Source organism: Elephas maximus, chromosome 21 (genome assembly GCF_024166365.1).
Source record: "Elephas maximus indicus isolate mEleMax1 chromosome 21, mEleMax1 primary haplotype, whole genome shotgun sequence".
In the NCBI taxonomy this organism is placed as follows: Eukaryota; Metazoa; Chordata; class Mammalia; order Proboscidea; family Elephantidae; genus Elephas; species Elephas maximus.
In genome coordinates this window covers 34,063,369-34,088,894 of record NC_064839.1, presented here as the reverse complement: position 1 = coordinate 34,088,894, position 25,526 = coordinate 34,063,369, and the positions used below count along the sequence as shown (strand labels likewise).

At 41.6% G+C, this 25,526-nt stretch overlaps 1 protein-coding gene across 3 annotated transcripts in view; it reads right to left on the bottom strand.

Annotated features, from left to right (window-relative positions):
• CTCF (CCCTC-binding factor) overlaps positions 1-25,127 on the bottom strand; it is a 47,346-nt gene extending 22,219 nt beyond the window's left edge. The window contains exons 1-3 of one of the 3 annotated variants that reach the window (XM_049865058.1): positions 24,920-25,127; positions 19,898-20,010; positions 18,536-18,647 (exon numbers count right to left, since the gene is read on the bottom strand). The gene's annotated coding sequence lies outside the window, so the exon portion shown is untranslated. Of the gene's footprint in view, positions 1-18,535; positions 18,648-19,897; positions 20,817-23,748; positions 23,833-24,919 lie in introns of those variants that run through there. The other 2 variants (XM_049865059.1, XM_049865057.1) reach the window with 2 other exon arrangements.
• Positions 25,128-25,526: the final 399 nt, after the last annotated feature.

Here is a 25,526-nt window from a genome sequence, read left to right as displayed (position 1 = left end):
CAACGTATGGATCTTTCCTTGCATCCTAATTCCAACCAACGAATGGTTAAAAAATTAAGACATAAGACAATTAGAAATTTCAGCTCTGACTGGATATTTGGTGCTACTAAAGAATTATTAACTAAACTTGTTTAGATCTTAAGCATTTTCTATACCTACTTATAAATAAACTGGCAGAGGGCCTTGTTTTTATAAGCTAAATTCTATCTTAGAAAACACGCTGTCATGGTTTTTTTTTTTTCCTTCACCCTGTTTTTGGAGTCAGAACTGGAACTTAGATCCAGATCCAGACTCCAAGAACCCTGGTGTGTAGATCACACAACCTCGCCTTCTGTTTCATACTATCAACTTGACATTGATGTATCTCTGTCCTATGAAACTATGAATTCCCTGAGGACAGGGACCATGTCTTATCAACCCGTTTTTACTTTCTAGCATTGTGTCCAAGTTGGTAAGTACTCAACAAATGCTAATTCAATTCGATATATAAACAGGGGGAAAAAAAAAAACCAGCCAATTAATAGTTTCTGACTCTTAAATCCTGTGAAAGTACTGAAAGTACCTACATACCTATGAGTAAAATGGGTCTGAACGATCATCTAATTCAAGGCAATAATCTAACATAAACCACAAGTATATACAAGGTTAATTCCAAATTAAAGTTTAAAGTGTTCTGTATTCTTGGCCTAGTCTCCTCAAACAAAGCTTGGCCTAGTCTTCTCAAACAAAGCTTCTGCTACTTCCATTAGAAACATGTTTCTCCAATTCTCAGTCCAGGCACCTCTGGCACTTCTCACACTAGCGGTCAGAGCCAGGACCACCTGCAAGGCAGTATAACATCTAAAGAGACATGGCCGAGGCCTGTTCCCGCATTCTAGTAGTTATTGTCTAACATAAGGTGCAGGATAGAAACAATGGTTTAAGATAAAACTAGGTAGGTTCAGAGAAATATAACATAACATCTAAGTGCCCGCTCAAGATGCTTCACAGATGTGGAATTTGAATGGACCCCTGAAACATGGCCAGGACATTTAAAGGCAGAGTTTGGGGTGTGTGTGTGTATGTTTGTAGGGGAAGGGACTGGATCCCTATGTAGACTAAAACTCCAAGTCATACCCACCTTTCTCAGATCCTCTCTCAAATGCCTGAGAGAATCGGTTATGGTAAAGATTAAGAGTTAGATTAAAGCTCAGGACAGAGGAGGGGGTGGCTGAGAGGTAACAGAAAGTTGTGCTGGTTGTGACCACGGTCTGGATGGTCCTGAATGACAAAATAAGAAAACTGTGCTTCCTATGGCTGGCAATGGGAAACCATTTATGCCTTCTACGTAGGGGAAAGTTAAGATTTACTTGTTTCATAAAGAATAAGGCTTGGTTTCCTCAAGAAAGTGTGTCACGATTTTGCACAAGGGCTAGATGCATGATGCATCTGATGCTCCTCTGGCCTTCAAGCTGAACCCATGATAACCTATTCAGATTTATGTTGTGCTACTCTTAAGCCGTTCGTCCCTTCACAAGAGACATAGCTGTTCCCACTGCCATCTCCCTCTCCTTGCTTTGTACTCCAAGTCTTATCCACCTTTCTCAGATTCAGCTTATGCTTAACAAAGCCTTCTGAGGTTCTGTGGCCATTACTCTTTTTTGAATGTCTGTTTGCCAATAAGATAACCACACGATTTAGCCCTTAAATTTTTCTCAAAATGATTCATTTGCCCAGGTGGACTATGAAAATCCTGGAGAACAGAAGCCAAGCTTGAAGCAACCACGTTTTTTTTTTTTTTTTTTTTTGACAGACTCAGCCAACCCCACCACCTGCATGGGACAAAACCAAGGCTGGTGGGAAACATCCTAGGCTGCTGATTTGTTCTGCCATTACCTACTTTCATTAGTACCTTGTTCTCAAAAACAAGACAAAAAAACAATAACATTCAATGCAAAGTCTTCTTACTAGCTGTTCCATGACAGTGGGGACAAATATAATAATAAAATATTACTGTAGAAGGTGAAGGCCAAGGGACATTTGTAGAGTGCTTTATAATTTGCCTATAAATAAAAAAAGTCTGATCGTTAGTGTGTTATCATGTATATTTTATACTTACAACACACCTCAATTTGAACTAGTTACATTGTAAATTCTCAACAGATACATGTGGCTAGGTGCTGCCATACTGGATAGTGCAGCTTTTTATCTTTACACTTCAAAGTGTGGTCTGAAGACCAGCAGCATAATCCAGGAGCTTGTTAGAAACATAGAACCTCAGGCCTCACCCATGACCCACACCATCAGGATTTGCAATTTAACAAGATGGCAAGTGATTTAATGCACACTAAAGTTTGAGAAGCACTACTTTATACCATTATTATTCAAATATATATCTTTAAGAGTGCAGTTTCCCACGCCACGAAGGTCCCAATGTTAGTGTCCTGCAAATAAGATAATAACCCAAATGTCTGGACTTAGAGACTAGAAAAAAGCCCCATTTACCTGAGAGACATTTTTAGGAATAGTACCAAAACCAAAGAACAAAAAATTCACAGGCTGTAAATGCTAATGCTGGCTCTCATGGAGAGGCATTACATATAACCCCAGACTATTTCAATACCCTCAATAATAAAACTGGTGGAGGAAAAGCATTTAATCTCTGAGCTCTCTAGGGTTTTATAACATACAACAATTTGAAGAATATAGAAAAATCTATCATGTCTGCTGTGAATGTGAAAAACTTAAAGTCTACTAAGTATTGCTTGTAATTAACCAAGTTCAACCTAAAAGATGTTAGAAGATTATAATCCAGATAGAAAAATAAACGATACAAAGGAGAACAAACTGAAACCAACTGTGTTGCCAGGGAACTGAGCTGACAGAGCATCCTCTGGCTGTGATAAGACACATGGCATAAGGTCACTGGAACAACAGCAGCTACTCAGGGTTTTAAAGCAGTAGCTTCAATTTGTACAGAGAAAAAGCAGACACAAAGCAGCAAGCCATCGGCCTCTCCCATAAAGTGTGTTAGAAATCTCAGTATGTCCCTTCTACAGTGGATCCCTTTACTAACTTCTTCCATAAGGCAGACTCTCTTCTAAATCAATAACTAATCTAATAAGCTGGACCAGGTCTCCTCTGCCTCTCTGGGGACTGTGCACACCTAACTACCTACCCTTGCTAACAGCTCCAATCCATCTCCTTCCTTCCTCTTCACACTGTCTCCTGCTTTCAACAGTTTCTCTTAATATACACACACACACTCTCCCTCTCTCATTCCTCCCCACTTGAGTCTGTCACATCTTCTAGGTACTGTCAAATCTCCTTTCTGTGGTCCAACACCTCTAAAAAGCAGTTTGTATCTACTTCAAGGACTCTCCCCCAGATCGTGAAAGTACAGTAAAACCTGAGAAAGCCAGTACCTGTTTAAGATGGAAACCTATCAGAGAAAGAAAATTCAAATATTTTTCACTAAAATGAGCAATAGAAAAGTGGTAAGACTGCACCCTGTCAAAGGTGGAAAACTTTTGAGACCTGAAAAAACAAAGCAGTCCCAATGAGCTTCGGCTCTCACAGGTTTCACTAGATATTAGCTTATTACAGAAACCTGAAAAAAATGAAGCATATCAAAGACGAAAATCATTCACAATTCCTATACTTAATCACATAACACTTCGATGGTGTTTTCAGTTTTTTCCCCTAAGGATGTATATATTTTTTTATAGATGAAATCATATTATACATACAATTTGTATACACTTTTTATAGACTTTGCTTTCCTATCTTAAGAATCTGCCCTTACTAAAAAAAAAGGACTCCACTCCTTCCTTAGCCCTCTGTGGTCCCTTTCCTTAGCCCACCACCATGAACCAACCCCAGCTAACCCAACAGCATTCTCTTCATCTTCAACTTCTGGCATCTGATAATATGAAACTCATACTCCTCCTTCATAAGCCTCTTTCCTCCCTTGGCTCTTGCCTTTCTGGGTCTCTTCCTTGTCTCTGAGAGCTCCTCTACCAGCCCTTCTGAGTACACCAAAGCTCTGATCCTTTCTGTGCAGTCATTCCTCGGGCCTCCCTTTTTATTTCAGTTGTCTTTACAGAGAGGTCTCTCAAATCCACATCTGCAATCCCACAGCCTCACTGACTAAAGAACATCTCTCCATGTGGATGTTTGGCTATCGCCAACTCAATGGCACTGGACAAGGAATAAACAAACCTGGACCCCAGTCCCCAATCTATCACTAACAATCGAATGAGCTTAGTAACATGGGTGGTTCCCTGGCTCTTTATATCATACATAAAAATGGAACTCTTAAGCCCAGATCCTTACTCTGTTCTCTCTCACTCTGGTGAAAAACTGAAGCTTAGGGAAAATTTTCTTCCTTTCTTTTAACGTTTCATCAACTCCTGGGTAAAGGGTAGGGCAGAAGGAAGATCCCTCGAACGAAGACAAAACCATCTTGGCAATTGGGAATGAGGGGTTAAAAGGCAGGACGAAAACTGGCACCTGAGCATTTCCCCACCGAGTGGGAGGATACAGGGCCCCAACAGAGGCCCCAGAAGTCTGCCCTTGCTCTTGTGCCACCAGCTTGGTCTCTCTCGCCTTGAGCTCTTCTCCGCTAGCTCTATGCTGCTCAAATCTTTCCCATCTTAAAACGTCCCTCTACCCTACTTCAAAATTTAACACCCACCAGTTCTACTGCCTCCATGCTCAACTCCACACTAGTTGTCTCTATTCCTTTACCTCTCTTTCACTCCTCAGTTCACCAGTCCTGGTTTCTGTGCCCTAATAATCTACTGAATTGCTTTAAGGCCATCAATCGTGGATAACTGCTAAATCCAAAGGATACTTCTGTCCTTATTGCACCTGATCTCTCTGTGGTATTTAGCATTCTATTCTAGGCTTTATCGCCAGATCATCAGAAAGCTGTGTATACTTGGGCCACACGGTTGTAGCCCATACAGAACTACTTTCACTGACTTTTACTTTGGCATGATGCCCTTGGCTTCCACTAACAGATATGTGGGAGAAATTTCACCTGGAGTTAAATGCTCGGAAAAGCTTTTCCTCTACAGAGGAACTTTTTTCTTTCACGTGAGAGACCTATGTAATGTGATCATGTTTCCTTTTTTTTTTTTTAGTGTTGGGCACATCTTGGTCATTTTTTTCCCTCAAACTATGTAATACTAATTTTCTGTTCCAATGTCTTCTAGAGTTTTGACTTCAAATTCTTTGTGAAACAAGATCGGCTATAAGTAAAATTATATATATACATATGGTCAATAAATAGAAAAATACAGAATTATAGAAATACATACATAAAAATACAGAACGTTATACCATTCACAACAAAATATACTGGAATAAAAACAACTTGAACCCAGACTTTCTAAGGCCTACTTGAAGATTAAGAGCCCCAAGTGCAGTGGTTAAGCACTTGGCTGCTAACCAGAAAGGTCAGCGGTTCAAATCTACCAGCTGCTCTGCGGAAGAAAAATGTGGCAGTCTGCTTCTGTATGGATTACAGTCTTGGAAACCCTATGGCGCAGTTCTAGTCTATCCTGTATGGTCACTATGAGTGGGAATCGACACGACAGTAATGGTTTTTCTTTGGGGGAGGGGTTTATCTGAAGATTACAAAACTCTTCCAGGAGGCACAAAGTACTTCATTAAATATGAGCAATCCTACCTATATGCATGATTGAAAAGGCCAAAGATTATAAAGGTGCTAATTCTTCCTACTTGATAGTGATTTTAGAGTTGATCTGAAAAATGACGAGGATATTGAAAATAGCAATACAATTTCTGAAAGAGAATATTGATAACCTTCTGTTTCCAAATATTAACACATCATAGTCACAGTAATTAATATAGCATGGTACTGTCACTATCATAGACAGTGAATTTAAACAGATGAATGAATTGAGAAACAACTCCTTTGTTGTCTTAAAGAGTTATCATATAAAAAGTTGTCATTTCAAATTAGTGGGGAAAATTATTTCATAAAAGATGACAGAAAAATGGCATCTTTTGGGAATAACTATTTGGAAAAAAAACTGTCTTTATTCCATCTAGAGTATATTGTGTTGTAGCATGACATAAAAAAAAAAAAGAAACAAGAAGGAAAAAAAAAAGAATTTAAAAAAATACACGGGAACAGTTTTCTGATCTCCGAATGAGAAAGGCTTTGTGCTTAAAAGCATAAATACTAGAAGAAATCGGAATAATAAAAATTTGATCATATTTAAGTAAAAAATATTCTTCTATATGACAAAAACATGGTCAACAAAATTAAAAAGATAATGACCAACAAGGAAAAAGATATCTGCAATATTTATGACAAAGGATTACCATCCTTATCACATAAACAACTCTGTAACATTTATAAGAAAAAAGATAAACACCAAAAGAAAAAGCTGGGCAAAAGACACAAATAGCTGATGTAAAGATATACAAACAGCAGATAAATAAGGAAAAAAAACTAAACCTCATCGATACTAAAAGAAATACAAATGAAAATAATCTGACACATTTTACCTCTATTCAACTAAGGCTGTTTTAAAGGGTAGTGCCCAATGTTGTTCATGGTGCGGTGAAACCACACAATCCTACTGAAGGTAACTGGTAATATAAATGAAGTACACAATAATTCTACTTGTGACTTTATGCCCAGAAATAATCAGAATGAACATAAATATTATAAGGACATTTTAATCAAGGTGAATACTTATAAATAACCTAAAAACCCAACCATAGGGGAATAGTTAAACCTGGTAAATGGTGATATATCCACAAAATAGAATATTATGCAAACATTAAAATCATGTTTTAATATAATATTTAATATGGGGGAAATGCTTGTTCTATATTAAAAAAAAAAAAGGAGAAGCAGAATGGAATAATCATTAAAAGGTTAAGTTCTCCAGCCAGAGATCTGGATTCCAGTTCTGGTTCTTCCACTAATTAGTGGCGTGGCTTGGGCTAAGCACCCATACTGTGTCTGTTTCCTCGTCTATAAAACGGGGATAATAATGACACCCACTTCAGAGGATGTCATGACGATGAAATAAAACAAGGCATGCACAGTGGGTGGATGCTAAGCTCCTCTCCATCCCTATAGGCCAGCCCAGAAGGCACTCAACATATTTCAGCTGAACAAATACAAGACCTCTGTTTCCTAGAAGGCTAATTACAAACCTTAGATAAACCTTCCCCACAAAAATGATTCCTTTGATCAATTACTAAATTTCTGTAAGATGAAGGTAGTACCCAGCTGACAGAACCTAGTGACTGACCAAATTCAGGAACAAAGGGGAAAAAGAGTCAAAAAGGAACAGAACTGCATTCCAGGCTAGTCTCTTTTCCCAGTCTGCCCAGCACCACTGTTGCCAGACTACATCTTCCTAAAATGAGGCTCCTGTACCCAAAACACTCATGATGGGATGCTTACGGAATCAAATCCAAACCGTGGCATAGGTCCCAGAGCTCTGTATAATTTGCTCTCATCCCTTTTGCCCACTCGACCTCACCTTTGAAAACTTCCTGCTAGATATCTTCCACATCATTGCCCAATGTCTTATCCCCTTCCAGGTCAAGTCACCCCAACATGGAAGCCTTTGTAACCTTGACTGGTACAGACTGATCTCAATTTTGTTTTGTTTTTACTATAGCAGACTGTTGTATGTCTGTTTCCCACCCCGCAAAAGACTATTAACTTTTTAAGGGCAAGAACTATGCCTTTTACTTCTCTATCCTCTATACCAATGAACACAAAACAGCGTTGGGTAAACTGCAGGCACTCAAATATCAGTATCACTATCATACGAAACCTGTATAAATAGTTCTTGCACATGACAAGAACAAGAAAGTATACAGAAAAACAACAATATTTGTGTGCTAAGGTGAAAGCTTAACTGTATACTTATTGCTATGCTTGTGTCATCCCTTAAACAGGAAAATAAAAAGTCCTAATGACACAATTACAGGTTAAATAAAAACCCCTGCCATATAGAAATAAAAACTAATTGTAAATACATTAATTTTTGAAGACATTTAGATTCAGTAATTAATCATCTGATTATATGGCTACATAGGCACTTCCCTAAGGAAAACAACCAAAATGTCATTTTATACTCAGCACTAGAGTTTAGCCATTTGGGAAGACTGGTTATTATAAAATATACATGAACTAAAAATGTAAGAGTAGAGTGGTGATAGCTGATGATAGCTAAAAACCCCAACTCATTTCCTGGAGCAGGTCAGATGACTGTCTATATTTTCTTGGCAAGGGATAGCAGCCCTGAGTCCCCATGAGCTTCCACAAGCCACAGTGATTCTGAAATAGTCTAACATGAAAGCCACCTAAAAACCAGACTTCAGATTGCACACTAGGAACCATCTGAGATCATCAAGAGGCACAGAAGAGAGTAAATACCTTGAAGGTTTCTTTTCTAGATCTTTAAATTAGAAAAATGTTTTTACCTAGGAGACTGAAAGGTCTAGTACAATATTCTGACTATAAACAAACCCCAAACCTATTGCCATTGAGTTGATTCCGGCTCATAGCAACCCTATAGGACAGAATAGAACTGCCCCATAAGGGTTTCCAGGGCTGCAAATTTTTACAGAAGCTGGCTGCCACATCCTTCTCCCGTGGAGGTCTGGTGGGTTTGAAGCACTGACCTTTCTGGTTAGCAGCCAAGCGCTTAACCACTGTTACCACCAGGGCTCCTTCCACTCTATTAAGAAAAACCAAAAGACCAAACGCACTGCTGTCTAGTTGAGAACTGCCCATAGGGTTTCCAAGGAGTGGCTGGTGGATTTGAACTGCCGACCTCTTGGTTAGCAGCTGTAGCACTTAACCACTATGGCACCAGGCTTTCCATTCTGACTACATGGAACATTAAATCCCATATAACAAGAAAAAAGGAATTAAAAATAAGTAATCAGTTTCTTGTGAAAACTAAAGGAAAAAGCTAAATGACTTTTATCAGGTGTAGGATACTAGACAAAGGGAATAAAAATTACTTACCCTTCTAGAACAAAAGCTAGGTTTAAAAAGCCAAATGGGAATAATCATTTCATCTGCTATTCCAGAAAATATATACATCACCATCTTATCTGAGAGGTTAAGGTATAGCAAAGCAAAGTATCACAACCATTAAGGGCTGTGAACTGGTACCAGGCAAATTGCAAGCTGCAATAAACAAAGGAGAGGGGGTAGGTGGAAAAGAATGACTTAGTCCAAGAAGGAGAAAAATACATTAGTGACCAATTATTTCATGGCAATTGGAAAAAGACGCAGCCTTTATCTGAAGCAGCACTCAACTACTCAGCCATGTATATGCCTCTCTTCCCTTTTCTCTGCCGTTAACTTTATTATTTTTTTATTGTGCTTTAAGTGAAAGTTTACAGAGCAAATCAGTTTCCTATTCAGTAATTTATACACAAAGTGGTCCGTGACATTGGCTGCAATCCCCGCAATGTGTCAGCACTCTCCCTATTTTCACTCATCCGGTTTTCCTGCCCCTTCCTGCTTTCTCACCTTTGCTTTTGGGCAAGAGTTGCCCTTTTGGTATTGTACAGTTGATTGCTCTAAAGAGCACTTTCCTCACTGGTATTACTGTTTATTTTATAGGTCTCTCTGTTATTTGGCTGATAGGTGATCTCTGGGAGTGGCTTCCGATCCAAGTTAGAAGGGTGAATAAGGGCCATAGTCTTGTGGGTTCCTCCAGTCTCTATCAGACCAGTAAGTCTGATCTTTTTTATGGATTTGGATTTTGTTCTACATTCGTCTCCCACTCTGTCAGGGACCCTCTATTGTGATCCTGGTCAGAGTGGTTGATAGTGGTACCCAGGCACCATCTAGTTCTTCTGGTCTCAGGCTAGCTGAGGCTGTGGTTCGTGAGGGCCATTAGTCCTTTCGACTAATTGCTTCCTTGAGTCTTTGGTTTTCTTCACTCTCCTTTGCTCCAGATAGGAAGAGACCAATAGTTGTATCTTAGATGGCCGCTTGCAAGCTTTTAAGACCCAAGATACTACTCACCAAGGAAGGATGTAGAGCACTGACTTTATGAGCTATATTATGTCAATTGGCCTAGATGTGCCCCTCTGCCATTAATTTTAAAAAGAGCAGTTGGGGCTTTTCTTCTTCTTTTTTTAAAGTGATTAAAAAGGAACTAAAACTGTTAAGTTTAAAAAAGTTAAAACCATTCCAGTATTTTGTTTAAAACCTCTCTCTCCATTTGTTAATATTAAAAGGTATAGTCAAAATAATTATCAAACCCCTGCTGAGAATGTGCATTTCCACCCCAGATATACTGAATCAGAACTTACATTTTAACAAGATCCCCAGGTGATTTTCATGTATAACTTCCTGGTAACTTGTTTGAAGGGCATATTCTCAACAGGGGTTTAAACTGGAATGAACTTGGTTCAAAGCCCTGCCTAACAGTTACTTGAGAAAACATAATTAAAAAGCTTTGGATCAAGGAATTACACACTAATAAAATATTTGTAATGGCAACGGTGAAACTACTATGGAAGGAGGTGAAAGTTTTTTTTGTAGAAGTGCTAAACCAATCAGCCCTTTTATCAAAAAGTGCCTAATGCTGAGTAAACTGAGATGAACTGCCCCTTTAATTACTACTTAAAATAAAAAACTAAATAATGACACAACTGCTCTTTTTAAAGTTAATGAGAGAAATAAAGTCCCGGACAGAGCAGGAGGAAAACGTAAAAGAGAATTTAAATTCATGTAAAAAGATCAGACCTACTGGTCTGACAGAGACTGGAAGAACCCCTGAAACTACGGCCCCCGGACACTCTGCTAACCCAGAACTGAAAACATTTGTGAAGCCTACTTTTCAGACGTAGACAGGCCTATAAAACAAAAAATAACACATGAGGAACATGTTTCTTAGTTCAATCAAATACACGAGATCAAATGGGTAGCTCCTATTCAAAACCAGGACAAGGCAAGAGGGCACAGAAACTGGACACAGGGAAGCAGGGGTGGAAAAGAACATCCTGTCACATTGTGGGGACTGCAACCAATGTCACAAAACAGTATGTGTATAAATTTTGAATAAGAAATTAACTTGAGCTGTAAACTTTCACCTAAAGCACAATAAAAAAAAGTCCATGGGGAAAGTGGGGTGTTAGGTTGTTTTAAGCCAGTGAAAGTGTCTTTTGGGCTGGAAATGCAGAGAGACAGCGTGTGCTCAGAAGGCAGCCCCCAATCAATACTGTGACAAAGAGTGCTGACTCCCATATAAGGTTGTCTTTTGCATATGGCTCAGTTCTCAGGGCTCTCCTTGTCTGGCAGGAGACAACAGGGAATGTAGGGTTTGATGGGTCCTGTAGGGGTTAATGTACTTCCCACCACCCCTGCACAGAGGATAGCTTAGGTGGGCCAAGTAAAGAAGGGCTTCAAGAAGAGAAACTACTAAAACTACATCTTAAAGGATAAGATAGATCTTGCCAGGCAAACAACAGCTGAAACCTGTTGCAGGAGAGTCAATTCTGACTCACAGCGACCCTATAGTAGGGGGAACAATAGATGGGAAAAATTTAATTATGTATGGAATTAGTTCTGTGCAGAAGAAACTCAATGTAACCAAGTGGAGCTGAGCTAAACTTTCTCCAATTTATTACTGTGATCTGGTTTCAGAGGCCATGTTCTAGCTTCTCATTAAGGGTAGTCTGTTTATTTCATCTACTGAACATTTATAGATGAAAAGGAAGACAAGGCTTATCTGGAAGTCAACACTCTGGTGTCACAGTACTGACTGGAGGCTGCCTCCAAGCATGTTCTACAGCCAGAATGGTACTTTCGCTGGCATACAGTGACCTAATGCCCCACTTTTCCCTGTTCTCCTGTGCTCCCTGAAAGTAGCTCGCAGTTACAATTACTTTAGAGCAGTCCTACAGTCTTTCATAGTCGGAATATGAGAAAGGCTGAGGGTTATCTAATGGCAAGTCTCCTGTCTTGAATAAATAAGTATACTATTAAACAGGAATAAATCTCACACACACACCCCGTAAGATTAACAAAACACCTAACAGGTACTTCCATGGATTTTTGGGTAAGCTCTATCTGTGCGCTGGTTCTCAAACCTGATGAGCACTGTATCAGAATCACCTGATGAGTTAGGGAAACGAGAGGGGGGGGAGAAAAAAAAAAAAAGTTACCCAGAGATTCTGATTCAGTAGGTCTAGGGTGAAGCACAGCTTTCAAAAGGTTCCCAGGTGATTCTGATATAAAAGCGCTGCAGACCAGGGTTAGGAAATGACCCAAAATAAAATACTGTAGTTATTTACCCTAAATACAGTCTACATAAATCCAAACTACTCAAATACCCAGTTTCCTACTGTGAGGAGATTTTGTTCATTCTTCAAGATAACAAATCTATGAAACCTCCATCAAAACAGACAGGATTCCCATACAAGCAATAACAGAATATACGACTCAATGAAAAAGTAGGGGAATTGAAGTTTCACTCTATCCACCAACATTAGAAGACCTCTTTAGGTGGTATAAACAAGCTCAAGGCATGACGGATGGGACAAAGGAAAAAAAGAGAAACAGACATATATGACAGGGTCAGCTAATGGTTTTGTTCTGTGTCTCAGTGACTAATGAGACTACTGATAGCCACTGCTCTCCTATCACCCCTATAACCTAACACTCACAAAGGCTACTTGTTAACAAGAACCAAGACTGGTTTTATTTAGTAAAGGATGTTTCCTATAAGGTCAACAACTTACCAATGCATACCTGCACCAAAGGAGCCCTGGTGGCACAGTGGTTAAGAGCTTGGCTGCTAACCAAAAGGCTGGTAGTTTGAATCCACCAGCTGCTCCTTGGAAACCCTACAGGGCAGTTCTACTCTGTCCTATAGGGTCACTATGAGTTGGAATCGACTCGATGGCAACAACCTGCAAATAGCTTACTAAAAGCAATAAGTGACAATACAGTGTCTCTGAACAACGATCAAGAAATAGTAAAAAAAAAAAAAAAAGACATTCTCACTGAGAAAATAGTATGGTAGCATAAAATATGGAAAACAGGTAAAAAGTTATTCAATAGAAAGTGCAAAAGAAATCTGAAAAGTAGAAAAAGGATATACATGTATAACCTGTTGCCACTGAGTTGACTGTGACTCATAGTGACCCTATGGGACAGGGCAGAACTGCACCATAGGGTTTCCAGGGCTCTAAATTTTTTAATCTCTACAGAAGCGTACTGCCAGGTCTTCCTCCCAACGGAGGGTTCAAACCAACCTTTTGGTTAGCGGCTGAGTGCTTAACCACTGCACCACCAGGGCTACTGATACATGTATGCAAAACCTGCTGCCACTGAGTCGATTTTGTGTCACAGCGGCCCTACAGGACGGAGTAGAACTGCTCCATAGGGTTTCCAAGGCTGCAGTCTTTATGGAAACAGACTACCACATCTTTCTCCCATGGAGGGGCTGGTGGGTTCGAACCAACCTTTTGGTTAGCAGCTGAGCACTTTAACCACTGCACCACCATACATGTATACGAAAAAACCAAAACCATTGCTGCTGAGCTGCACACAAGGAGACGGGAAGAGACCAAGATCCTGTCTGACAAGAGAACAGAAAGAAGAAAAAAAATAAAAAAATTTATTCCAAAGGTGAAACCAAGAGTCACTATTATAGTCTCAACATATACTTAAATGAAAAATTTAAACAGGGATAGAAAATCATAAGATACAAGCAAAACAGAAACATGAGAAATACTTAAAAGAACTAGGGTATCCCCTAGCATTATATAATAAAAAAAAAAAAATTTTTTTTATAGGATAATACTATTCATATCTCTGTGACTCTAAAATCTCGAACCTTGCTTTATGATATACTAGAGTTTATTTAAACAAATAAAAAGTAATGAATTGAAATAATTTATAACTTTCAGTGGTTCATCTGGGTTACACTAGAAATAGAGATGGTAACCAACAGTGGCCTCCCAGGATGGTCCATTCCTATCACAGAGAGATTATCTAAAGATTATGAAAAAGTCCTGCGTAAACAAGGCAGGAAAAGTTAACAACCACACAAAGTGAGGCTGCACAAAAGTAGGGAGAAAAGCGGGGGGGGGGGGTTCCCTCTGGCTTTGCAGGTCCATTGTAGGCAACCCAGAAATTAGGCACAAGTCTCTGAAACCTATTTAGATGAAGATATACATTCACTCCCGCAGTCCAAAGAATTTAAAGAAGAGTCCCTATCTTAGGCAAAAATGCCACAAACAGAAGATACAATCTACTAGACTGGCCCTTTCCTCACTCCATTAGGATATACTTCAAACTAGAAAAGCTGCTCAAAGTCAGGGTGTAACCATCCATTTGTACATTTTCCTCCCTCCCTGTCACACACACAGAATCGAGATACTTGCTTTAATACTTCAAAAACCCTCACCAATCTAGGGTATTTTAGGACTCTACTTCCTCCTTCCTTGTTGGGAAACTAGTGTATCATCTGCCTTTTTCAAAATAAGGGATTTAATTTCAGTGTGAAAAATCCTTAAAGCATTTATAGCTATATACTTAACAGGATAATCTACTTAGCCATTAGCTAAACTATCTAGATACAAATATGTACCATTCAGAACACAATCAATAACAAGATAAAAAAGGTTTCTGAGTGCCTAAAACAGACTTCTCAAAATCCATGCACTCAAATTTCAATTAACCTGACTCTGACTCAAAGCCAAGAATAGGGGAAGAGATCAAGTATAAGTTAGGGCCAAAATAAGGGACTGTAATCCCCAAAGTAAGATTAGAAAACTAAGCACACACAAGGGAGCACGTGCATGCACCAATGAACATCCAGCAATAAGAAACTGGGTAGTTCTGTCAGTTATTATGTAAGTAACATAGGCTATCTAAGAGGAAAAAGTTCGTAACGTTTAACACGAAGAAAGGTTATAAAAAACTAGGCTGGAACAGCAATCTTGGTGAGATCCTCTATCCAATTTGAAAAAATCCTACTTGAAGCCAGCGTTAAATCTCGCCTGGACCAAGGCAATGGTCTAACTAGCCTCCCTGCTTCAATATGCCCTCCTGGTTTTTCACAGTTGTCAGAGGCTTCTAAAATGTAAATCAATTATCAGCAAAGAGACTTCCCTCCTGAAGCCTCCCATGCTGCAAACTCTTAGGCTTAAGCCCCATGTCCTACAGGGTCCTGCAGGGCCCTATCAGCAGATCTGTGTCCTGTCTCATACATTCTGCTCTCATCACACTGAACTGCTTTCCGTACCAGAACGATCCAGGCTTCTTTACTGCCTCTGGGCCTTTGTACATGCCATTTCCTCTTCTAGGAATGCATAAGCAACTCAATTACTAAGAATTTATCCTATGGATACAATAGTACATGTACCCAAAAATGTGTACTCATTTAGCTTTTTACTTTCTAGTGGTCACCAGGAAACACTGGTGGTTTAGTGGTTAAGAGTTTGGCTGCTAACCAAAAGGCTGGCAGTTTGAATCCACCAGGCGCTCCTTGGAAACTCTACGGGGCTAAGTTCTACCCTGTCCTATAGGGTTGCTATGAGTCAGAATCGACTCGATGGCAGTGAGTTCAGTTTGGTTTTTAGCGGTCATTACTATTCAGTTTAACGAAAATATATACAATGACCACCAACTGCTAAGCTGTGTCTAAAGGCCATCACTTCACTTCTACATAGCACATTACCGTTTACGTGTATATAAAAACTATTTATATATACAGTATATGTTTTCCCCCCAACAATACTTGAGGGCAAAAATACTTGTCATAGCCTATATAATGCTACAAATTTGTGCTTCCCAAAAACGTGCTGGAATCCTAAACCAGTGGATATATTCATTTGCTAGGGGTTTTGTTAGGTTAATAAGGCTGTATCAGTGTAGGATATGTCTCAAACCTAATCACTTCTGAGATATAAAAAGAGCAGATTAGGCATAGAAGCAACACAACACAAACAGAGGAAAAAAAGATGTCATGTGGAGATCACCAAGGAACCCAGGAGCGAGGGGCTCTAGAAGCTGAGACAAGGATTTTCTCTCACAGCCAATAGACAGCCTTCCCATAGAGCTGGTGCCCTGAATTCGGACTTTTAGCCCTCTAAATGGTGAGAACATACATCCTGTTCATTAAAGCTACCCGCTTGTGATTATTTCTGTTAGAACAGCACCAAGAAAGTAACAGTCTACAACAAGGTAGATATGTCATTTTACAAATGAGAAAAGGCAGACCTGAGGAAGTCACACCTGTGGCCATACAGCTATTAAGCTGCACAGCTAGGCCTTCCTCCCTATGAAGTTAGCTTTATGAAATAATTTAGTCTTTGTCCTTGGTTCCCGAGAGGTACATCTAAAACCCTGGAAATCCCCCAGTGATGGAAATGTCTTTGACAAGGCCGCCACACCACACCTGAAGATTTATGCTAGTGAAGTGACTCAGAGGGGGCTAGCCAGGACAAAGAGATCACCTCACAACATCAGCCAACCTCAAGGAGGAGGCAGGGGGTGGATGGGCATGACGCAAGCGACTGTGCCTATATAATGAGGCCGCAATAAAGGCTCTGGAATGGAAGCTCCATGGGCTTTCTGGTTAGTGAAAGACATCCATCCATGCGGGAGAGTAGCACAACCCTTTCTGGGACACGAAAGCTCCATGTTGGGAAACTGGTTGTGAGCTGTATCCTTTTTGCTGTAATAATAATTGTACATTAGTGCTTTCCTGAGTTCCATGAGTCATTCTAGCAAATTATCAAACCCGAGGGAGTAGTAGGAGACAGCAAGCCAGAACTGAGAGAGCTAGGAACTTATGAGCTTATGGCTGGTATTCTGACAGGGTAGAAAGAGCGCTCCAGATTTGTACCCACAGGTCAGAAGCGAGGGTGTCATGGGGACTCCCAAGCTTGTGGCTGGCAGCTGAAGTCTTCAGCAGACTTAGCAGTCTGGAGGACTGTGCCCCTTAGCTTGTAGGAGCTGACGTACCTCCATGTGGTTAGGGTCAGAGGAAGAAGTGCTGCATGTGCAGCTGCTGTCAGAACAGAAGGAGCAGAGAACTGGGATTTGAACTGATAGCACTGCACTCCCTTAATAGGATCAAAATCAAATTCGCGTTTTATGCTTCTTTAGTATGTCCTGTTACACCTAGATCAAGTTCTTCTCTAGAAAGCCTCTCCCAATGCCTCAGCTACTCCAACTGACCAACCCTCCCTGCACCCTGAACACTCTTCTATCAGAGCAGTAGTAACACTTATCACACTCAAGAGCCTCAGGAGAAGCATCCTCTTCCTACTCATTTTGAAACCCGAACATTAATGTAGTACCTGGAGCCCTGGTGGCGCAGTGGTTAAGAGCTTGCCTGCTAACCAAAAAGTCAGCAGTTCAAATCTACCAGCCACTCCTTGGAAACCCCATGGGGCAGTTCTACTCTGTCCTATAGGGTTGCTTTGAGTCAGAATCGACCTGACTGCAATAGGTTTGTTTCTCGTTTGGCACATAATAGAAAGGCAAGTGTTCAAAATACGGAATGGGCACATTACAAGTGTTCCACAGATATTGCAGATACAGCACAGACACATCTGGGTTGATCCAATTCTCATCATTTCAGAGATAGTCAGGCTTCAGGATATTTAGAACCAAATAGGTTCAAATACAAAACTTGGATTCAAAGTTCAGGCATTATCAATATAGAAAACGTAAGAGTCACTTTACATTAAGAAATAAAAAAGAACAGTATATTAGTAACAAAACAGTAATTATAAAATACACAAAACAGTTCAGAAGGGTTTTTTTTTTGTTGTTGTTGTTGTTTTTTTAAAAGAAGAGTTGCTTTTGCAGGATTATCTTTGGGATTGGCCATTTTATGACAACTCTGAGTTGGAGGGGATGAGGGGGCAACTGGAAAAATCAATATAAATTTTAATTCTGCTAGAGTTACTGAGGCATTCTAAATGTCTGGAATCCTGAACGGGTAGTGGGAAAACTCCAAATTTATAGCCAGCAGGTCAGAGTAAGGGTGTCGCAGGGACTCACGGTATGAATTTTTAATTCTGCTTGGGTTACTAAGACACTTCCAAAATTCTATTTCAATGGATTTACAGTTTTAGACCTATGATTTTGATCACTGCTTCCTCTTTTCTCTTAAATTATAATTCATTGGAATGGGCCTGATGACAGTATTTCTATGACTTGGTCCAGTCATCTAAAACTGTCTACCAATCTGACCTAAGCTCTTGCCCATGTGAGGCATATGGAGGACCATGCATGCAAGCAAGTCCCTTTAATACAATCTAATGTCCATATTCCACGGTAGGCAGGAGATAAAGTAAGGGGCTGGACGGTAGAGCTGCTCTATGGCTCAAATATATCACCTCTCAAATGTTTCCACTGAAACACCTATTTAAAGACCACTTTCCAGCCCAAGCACTCATGCCCCATTTCGTTGAAGACGTGTGTTATCGCAGTCAAAGTTTACATGCTATTCCAAAAATATACATTTGTTTCAATATAAAAATACTTTAAATTACTTACCGGTTAAATATTTAACTCACCGCCCCCTCACTGAGCATAACTGAAGCTCCAAGAAGATGGATCATGTTTATCTTGTGGCTTCAAGTACCCCGGAATTATAACACCTTGTACCCTAAGAGTATTCATATCCCAGTTTCAGAAACAGGGATCTAAAAAATTAAGCTAGCTATAACACTTCAAAGCGACCAACATGTTTCTATGATCCCATTCCCTAAACAATTAAGGCTACCTTTCTCAGTAGCTTTTCAAATCAGTATTATTTCTCTTTTCAGCAGCTTATTATTACGCACTTGTATCAACACTCCTGCAAGAATCTTCAGGGCACAAGTTATTTCTGGGGCGACAGAATACTAACGCACAGACCTTGTCCCTTCCGCCTAGCGAGGCACCAAGCTGTCCATTTTAGAAAACAGAGGTTTGGACAATAGTAGAGTTTGCACTCCATTTCCATCTTCCTCTATTTGCTCCAGGAAGTTTGTAAGAAAAATCTTAGTAGTCCCTTACGATTCATTCACGTAAGCTTATCTAAGCTCAGCATTTGTAATTCCCACCTCTATAATCCTTGTTACCATCACATAAGTGCAATTAAATTATAAAAAAGATATGCTCTCTGGTACCATGAGAAGAGATAATCATTTTTACACCAGACCCCTCTCTCACTGTTTACAAGAACCCAAAGCCCAGTAAGATTATAGCAGACCCCGACATTTATGAGCGGCCTGTTTTGAGTTCCCTATCATGTCCATTAGATTGTACAGCAGAAAGTGTAGGCTAAAGTAAACTAAAAAGTTTAAGTGATCCTTTCAAACGCTTTAAAAAAATTTCCGAAAATGACTGTCAGATTCTGACGCAAACACGGGTTATCACCTAGGCTAACTCAAATTAAGACAATTTTTATCCAGGATACTAGCTTCCTCAAGAACAGGATTTCATCTGTTCCTCATCAAAATTACAACTGCCACAGGCCATGGACTTTTGAGGTCATGTGCCAATAGTCAAAATACACATTCTAAGAGTTTATAAAGGAGCCATGACTTCCTGAGATCTTCTATGTACGTGCTCAGGACGGTACTAAATGTTTTAACACATTCTCATTAACCCTAATAATAGCCTGAGACTGGTAATATTGTTTTCTCACAAATGAGAGATGTTGGAATAGAGAGATTAAGTAACTTGCCCAACGTCACCCCATTAGTACATGACAGTGCTGAGTTTCAAATCAAGAACTCTCTCACTCTAAAGCTCTCAATCACCTGCCATCCTGTGTCTCCTATACCCAAGAATTATCTAGCAAAGCCTCCCAACTTTAACAGAATAATGGTCCTTTCATTTTTAAGACAAAGAAATGGAAATAGCATTTACCTCTCCGTGGCTGCAAAGTCTGTTTGAGGAGGGTAAGAACACAGCTCTCAGCCCCTGGTCAGCAACCTGCTGACTAGCGCATCTTGTTCTTTGGCCCCAGATTCGTGATCATTCTAAAATAGAAGTGCAAATCATTTTTTTCTCTTTAAAGTGTCTTTTTTTTTCTTAACTGTGGTAAGCATATATACTATAAGACGTTTCCACTTCAACATTTTTTATACGTACAATTCAGTGACATTAGTTACATTCATCATGTTGTACAACTATCACCACTATCCATTTCCAAAATTTTCTCTCACCCTTACCAGAAGCTCAGTGAAGCACAGATCATTTTATGAACCACTAAATATATAAATCCATATATAGTAGGAGAAGCAAAATGAGGGCAAACTGAAGACTGATCAAATTGGGAAAGAAACAATGTATCTGTTATAACATCAGTAACTAATTGAGCCAATCCATAAAGTTCCATCAAGTAACAAAATGTTCACTTCATTTTTTTTAGACATTTGCAGAATAAAGGACTGAAGATTTGTGACTATCAAAGGAGTACCCCATTGTAACCTTAATAGCACATGGATATACATTCAAACTACCAAAAAAAAAGGGAATTCTTATAGATGCAGTGACAGTTCTTTAACAGTTTATTTCCTTATCTTCAGCAACTAGTGGTCTTAGTGATTTAAAAAGGCAGCATACCATAAGTAAGGCCCGCACTTTTCAGTTTAATAAGATAACCTAAAGGGGGAAGCTTTCACAAACGTCTGAAAATCTTAGAAATACAGCAATGAAATACATATTTTTAGTCAAATAAGGGAACACCTAGTTAGCTGACATTTTTTTCTCTCTAAAATACAAAGAAATGAATTGTCAAGATTCAAGCAATGGTAGAGTGAAACTTACCTCTGTAGGGGAAAAGAAAAATCTCAAGTTAAATAAAAAAGATAAATTTGAATTAAGAACTTCCAAAGAATTTGGCATATGAGGAACATCTCTGAGGGAATCCCTTTCATAATTAAGTAAAGCGCATAGAACTAAATTGATGCAATACTAAGATGAAGTTAAAACAAAAAAGTCCCCTCTTTTGTTGACTGAGAGGCAATTGCTTGAGAGGCAATTTATAGCAATACAAAGAGAAGATCAGTGTGTTCAGCCCAAGAAGCATTTTGGTACTAGACTCCATATATTGTCACTAGCATGTCTCTACCAAAAAAAAAAAAACAACAAAATTTTGCCGTTGAGTTGATTCTGACTTGTAGCAACCTTATGGGACAGAGCAGAACTGCCCCACAGAGTTTTCAAGAACTGCCTGGTGGATTCGAACTGATGACCTTTTGGTTAGCAGCTGTAGCACTGAACCACTATGCCACCAGGGTTTCCTGAGAATGGTATTTTATGCTCCTGAAAATTCTAACAGTGACCAAAAATGAGGCTCAACTGAGGAAAATATATTGCCACGCTTGGGCTGTAAGCTAGCAATCTATTAGCAAAACCAAACTTTTGCACTCACATACTACGTCACTGACAAAACGCACAAAGATACTACCAGGGAAGGTCTGAAGATGGTGACTAAAGAAAGTTTAGGGGTAACTAAATATCTGTCTATACGGGAGCTATGAGCCCGAATTGACTCGATGGCAATGGGTTTGAGTTTTTTTTGGGAAAGTAATATGAAGAGGGCTCTGGTTGGTTAAAGCACTTGGCTGCTAAGCATAGGTTGGCAGTTCAAACCCATCAGCTGCTCTGTGGGAGAAAGATGTAGCAGTCTGCTTCTGTGAGGATTACAACCTTGGAAACTCTATGGAGCAGTTCTACTCTGTCCTATGGGGTCGTTATGAGTTGGAAACATAGCAGCAGTGGGTTTGGTTTTTGCTTTAAAGTAATGTGGAGCCCTGGTGGCGCAGTGGCTGCTAACCGAAAAGTCAGCAGCTTGAACCCACCATGTTCTCGCAGAAGAAAAGACCTGGTGATCCGCTCCCATAAAGATTACAGACTAGGAAAACTAACGGGGCAGTTCTACTCTTATTATATAGGGTTGCTTATGAGTCGGAATCCACTCAACTGCAATGGGTAAAGTAATATTCTCAAAAAAAAAAAAAAAAATACGGTATACAAAGTTACACATTCAATTGAGAACCATGGTCTTCAAGTTATACGTTATTTACCATTATTGTTCTTTCTAAACCTGTATATTCTTTTTCAATGTCTTAAACTGTGACAAATCTTAGTTGTTTGAAAAGAGATTTAATTTTTGGCAAAACAGTCTGAAGTCACTTGAACCCAAAATAAATAAGGTAGAAAAATGGCCAAGTTACATTTCTGATTTTTAAAAAATGAGATGCAGCTATTAAGTAACGAACTTGATGTAGATTGGCTTCAATGCCAGCAGCATTCCTGAAGAAAGAAACCTTGCTCTTGTGGTGACTTTCTGCCAGCAGGCATTTCTGTCCAAAGCTCTGCCACAGCACTCCTCCCTAGGGCCCCAGTCAGCCACAGGTGGCCTCTGCCACACCCAAGGAACTCCCCAAACCATGAGAGAAGTCCCAGGTGGATACCCTCATTTTTGTATGTCCTTTAAAACAAAAACTGAACACTCAATTCTTAGAATTTGGATGGCCCTTAAGGGTAACTTTTACAGGTCCTAAGTTTTCTTATGTAGGTTAAATGGATTCCTATGGGTAACTTTTACAACTGCTCTTAAGTAAGCAATATTTTTTTACATAGGCAGACATTCCTGTTGTAACCTTCCTCATACTACTGATTTAAATAGTAAATTCCTTTGGGTTACCTCATATTCTCAATTTATTCTCTCTGTAGATTTAGTTTTCCAATAAAAACAGAGCATCAAGAATCTCAAAGGATGACAACTGTGTGGACAAGGTGCATGGTTTATACCATTTACACCATTAAGACAGTATAAATGTGTAAGATCAGGAAGACGATGACTGCACACGGGACAACCGAAGAGAGGAGCCAAGTGTGGTCTGCGCGGTGGAGCAGAACGCTAATCTAGGAATGCTTTACTCCTGGGTCAACTAAAGACTTTGTGGATTTTAATTTTTTTTTACCCATATGCAGAGCTCATTTTAATAAAATAAGCCATAGGCCCTCACAGTTTCAAAAGAAAAATAAAACCGAGAACCATAAAACACAAAAAATTGTACAAATGGATTAAGACATTAGACAATTAGAGGTGGTTCTATTCCCGAGTCCAACACTCCACCAAAATTACTGGCACGTAGTTACTTAGCGTTGATTTTATTGAGAGGCAGGACCATTTTCTATGGTTGTAAAAAGAGATGCTGAAATACTCTTCTACAGAGGCAGACTGCTGCAAAACCTACAGATTAAGATTACATACAGTGGACCCAATGAATTTGTTTAGCACCGGCCTGTTTTAATTTCCTCATAAGCTTAACAGTTTTTCTTCCTAATAAAAAAAAGTTAATCTAGACTTTCTTCTCTCCAAAGTCACCCAAGTTAATACATCAGCTGCTGCACAGCACTATAGTAAGTTACTAAAATAAAAAAAAAACGCAAAAAGAGAAAACATAGGTTGTTCAACAGGAAGTTTTGAAAGATGCAAGACTTAAAAACAAAGTAAGTTTAAATACATGCCCTGTTGAATTTCTTTTTCCGCCCACAGGGACGCGGAATTTTAGCTTTCCTAATTGATCTAAACTCAAAGCAAGCATGAAAACACATATATGTGTATGTTTACTTAATGCCGATCTCAGACCTACAAGAAGTTAACTACTAACAGGCATAGATATTTATAAACCATCTGCACCGAGTGACCCAGGATTCAATTACAACATCAACCCTCATATTTCAGCGTATGGGCAAATTACCAGTCCAGTCAAGAATAAATTCATTCTGCTCTACTGGCGCTTTAGATCGAGTTGCACAATCCCAGGACAGAACTGCTTTCGCCCAGCCCTAGAGCATCAGGTACTAAGTGGTGTACAGTAAATTAACATCAAGACATTTTAAAGCGGGAGCCAAACTTAGGGGTTGCTTGAACTTAGCCCGTACTCGCGAATTCAGGAATTTGTCACTGTCACTTGAGATCAGAGTGAAATTAAGTTCCAATCCCTTTGAGATCTCTTAGCGCACAAAGTCAGGCTGCTATCACTCTAAGGAGCTATTTGGTGCGGAACTCGCGCGCGTCTTTTCCAGCCACCATGGGGCCGCACCCGCTGAGTCGCGCGAGGAGCCCCGGCGCGAGTTTGGGGGCTCAGCGGGGCCCAGCGGGGGCGGCGAGCGCGCGTCCCCCCGCCCGCTCAGGCGGCGTTGAGGCGCGAGCAGCTCAGCCAGCCTTGCAGAGGGAGCTCTCGGCAGCGCTGGGGCCCCTCTGCTCGCAGCCGCAGCAGCGCCGCCTGCGCCACTCGGCGGAGACGGAGACAAGCGGCGACGGCGTGCAGACTGGGAGCGACCGCCCAGCAGCCAAGCGGCGGGGGACGCACACAGGCGGCCCGGTAGGCTCCGGGGACCCGGCGGGCGGAAGGATGGGCAACCCGGAACGCGTCGGCCAGGGTCTGACACCCATACTGGACGGAGATCCGACTGCGCGCATGGTGGTAGCGGTCCGGACCCTTGGGCGAGGCGGTTGCGGAAGCCAGGGCGAAGAGGTCGCTTCTCGGTTGGGGCCACCCGTCGCGGGAGGGGCGGAGGACACAGGGCGGGCCGCGGCCGGGCAATCGGCCGGGCCAAGAGCCGGCCTCGAGGGCAGAGACAAAGGAAGGAAAATGGAGTCGCCGGGCGCGCGGGCCTCGGTCGCCGCCACCGCCCGAGGCCTATCGCGCCGCCAGGAGGGAGGCCCAGCGGGCGGGCGAGGGGGGGCAGGCCGGGCCGCGGCGACGGGCAATGGCGGCGGCCGCGCCGCAGCAGGGACGGTAGAGGGAGACAAACACCCCCCGGCGGCGGCGCTGGCGCCGGGCTGCAGCCAGCGCCGACCGGAGCGGCCCCATCGTGACACCTAGAGGCGGCCCGCGAAACCTCCTCCACCCCGGGCCCCCTTACCTCCGCGCCACACCCCCCGCGGCGCCCGCTCCGCCGCCGCTCCCCCGCTCCGGCCACCCGGCGTCCCCGGCCAGCTCCGCGCGTCTGCACCGGCCACCGCCACCGTCGCTGCCGCCAAAGAAGCAGCTCCGCGCACGGTTTAATCGCTCCACAGGCTCGGACACAAAATGGCGGCGGCGCGGTGAAGTGCGCCTGCGTCGGCGCTGCCGGGGCCGCGGGTGCTGATAAGGGAAGGGACGGGTGGGGGGGCCGGCCGGGCGGCGAGGGGAAGGCGGGGGAGGAAAGGTGAGGGGAGGGGTTGGCGCGGGGCAGCATGGGAGGCGGCCCCGGGCGCCAACTTTCAAAACCCGGCGCGATGGCGTCACGGGACGCGCCCGGAGTCGCGTCACGCCGCACGCGCCCTCCCGCGCCCTCGCCCGTCACGCGTGGGCCCTGTGGGCGTCGTGCCATCCGGGTCCTGCTGGGCGGGGCTTTTTGGGGCCCAGGCCGCAACTTTTGGGCTGTCCCGGGTCCCCGGCGCTCTTGACCTGGTTTCCTGGCTGCAGCCTCCAGCACCCGGAACCCCGGGAGATTTGCGGGGGCGGGGAAGGGAAAGCTGTAGGAAGCG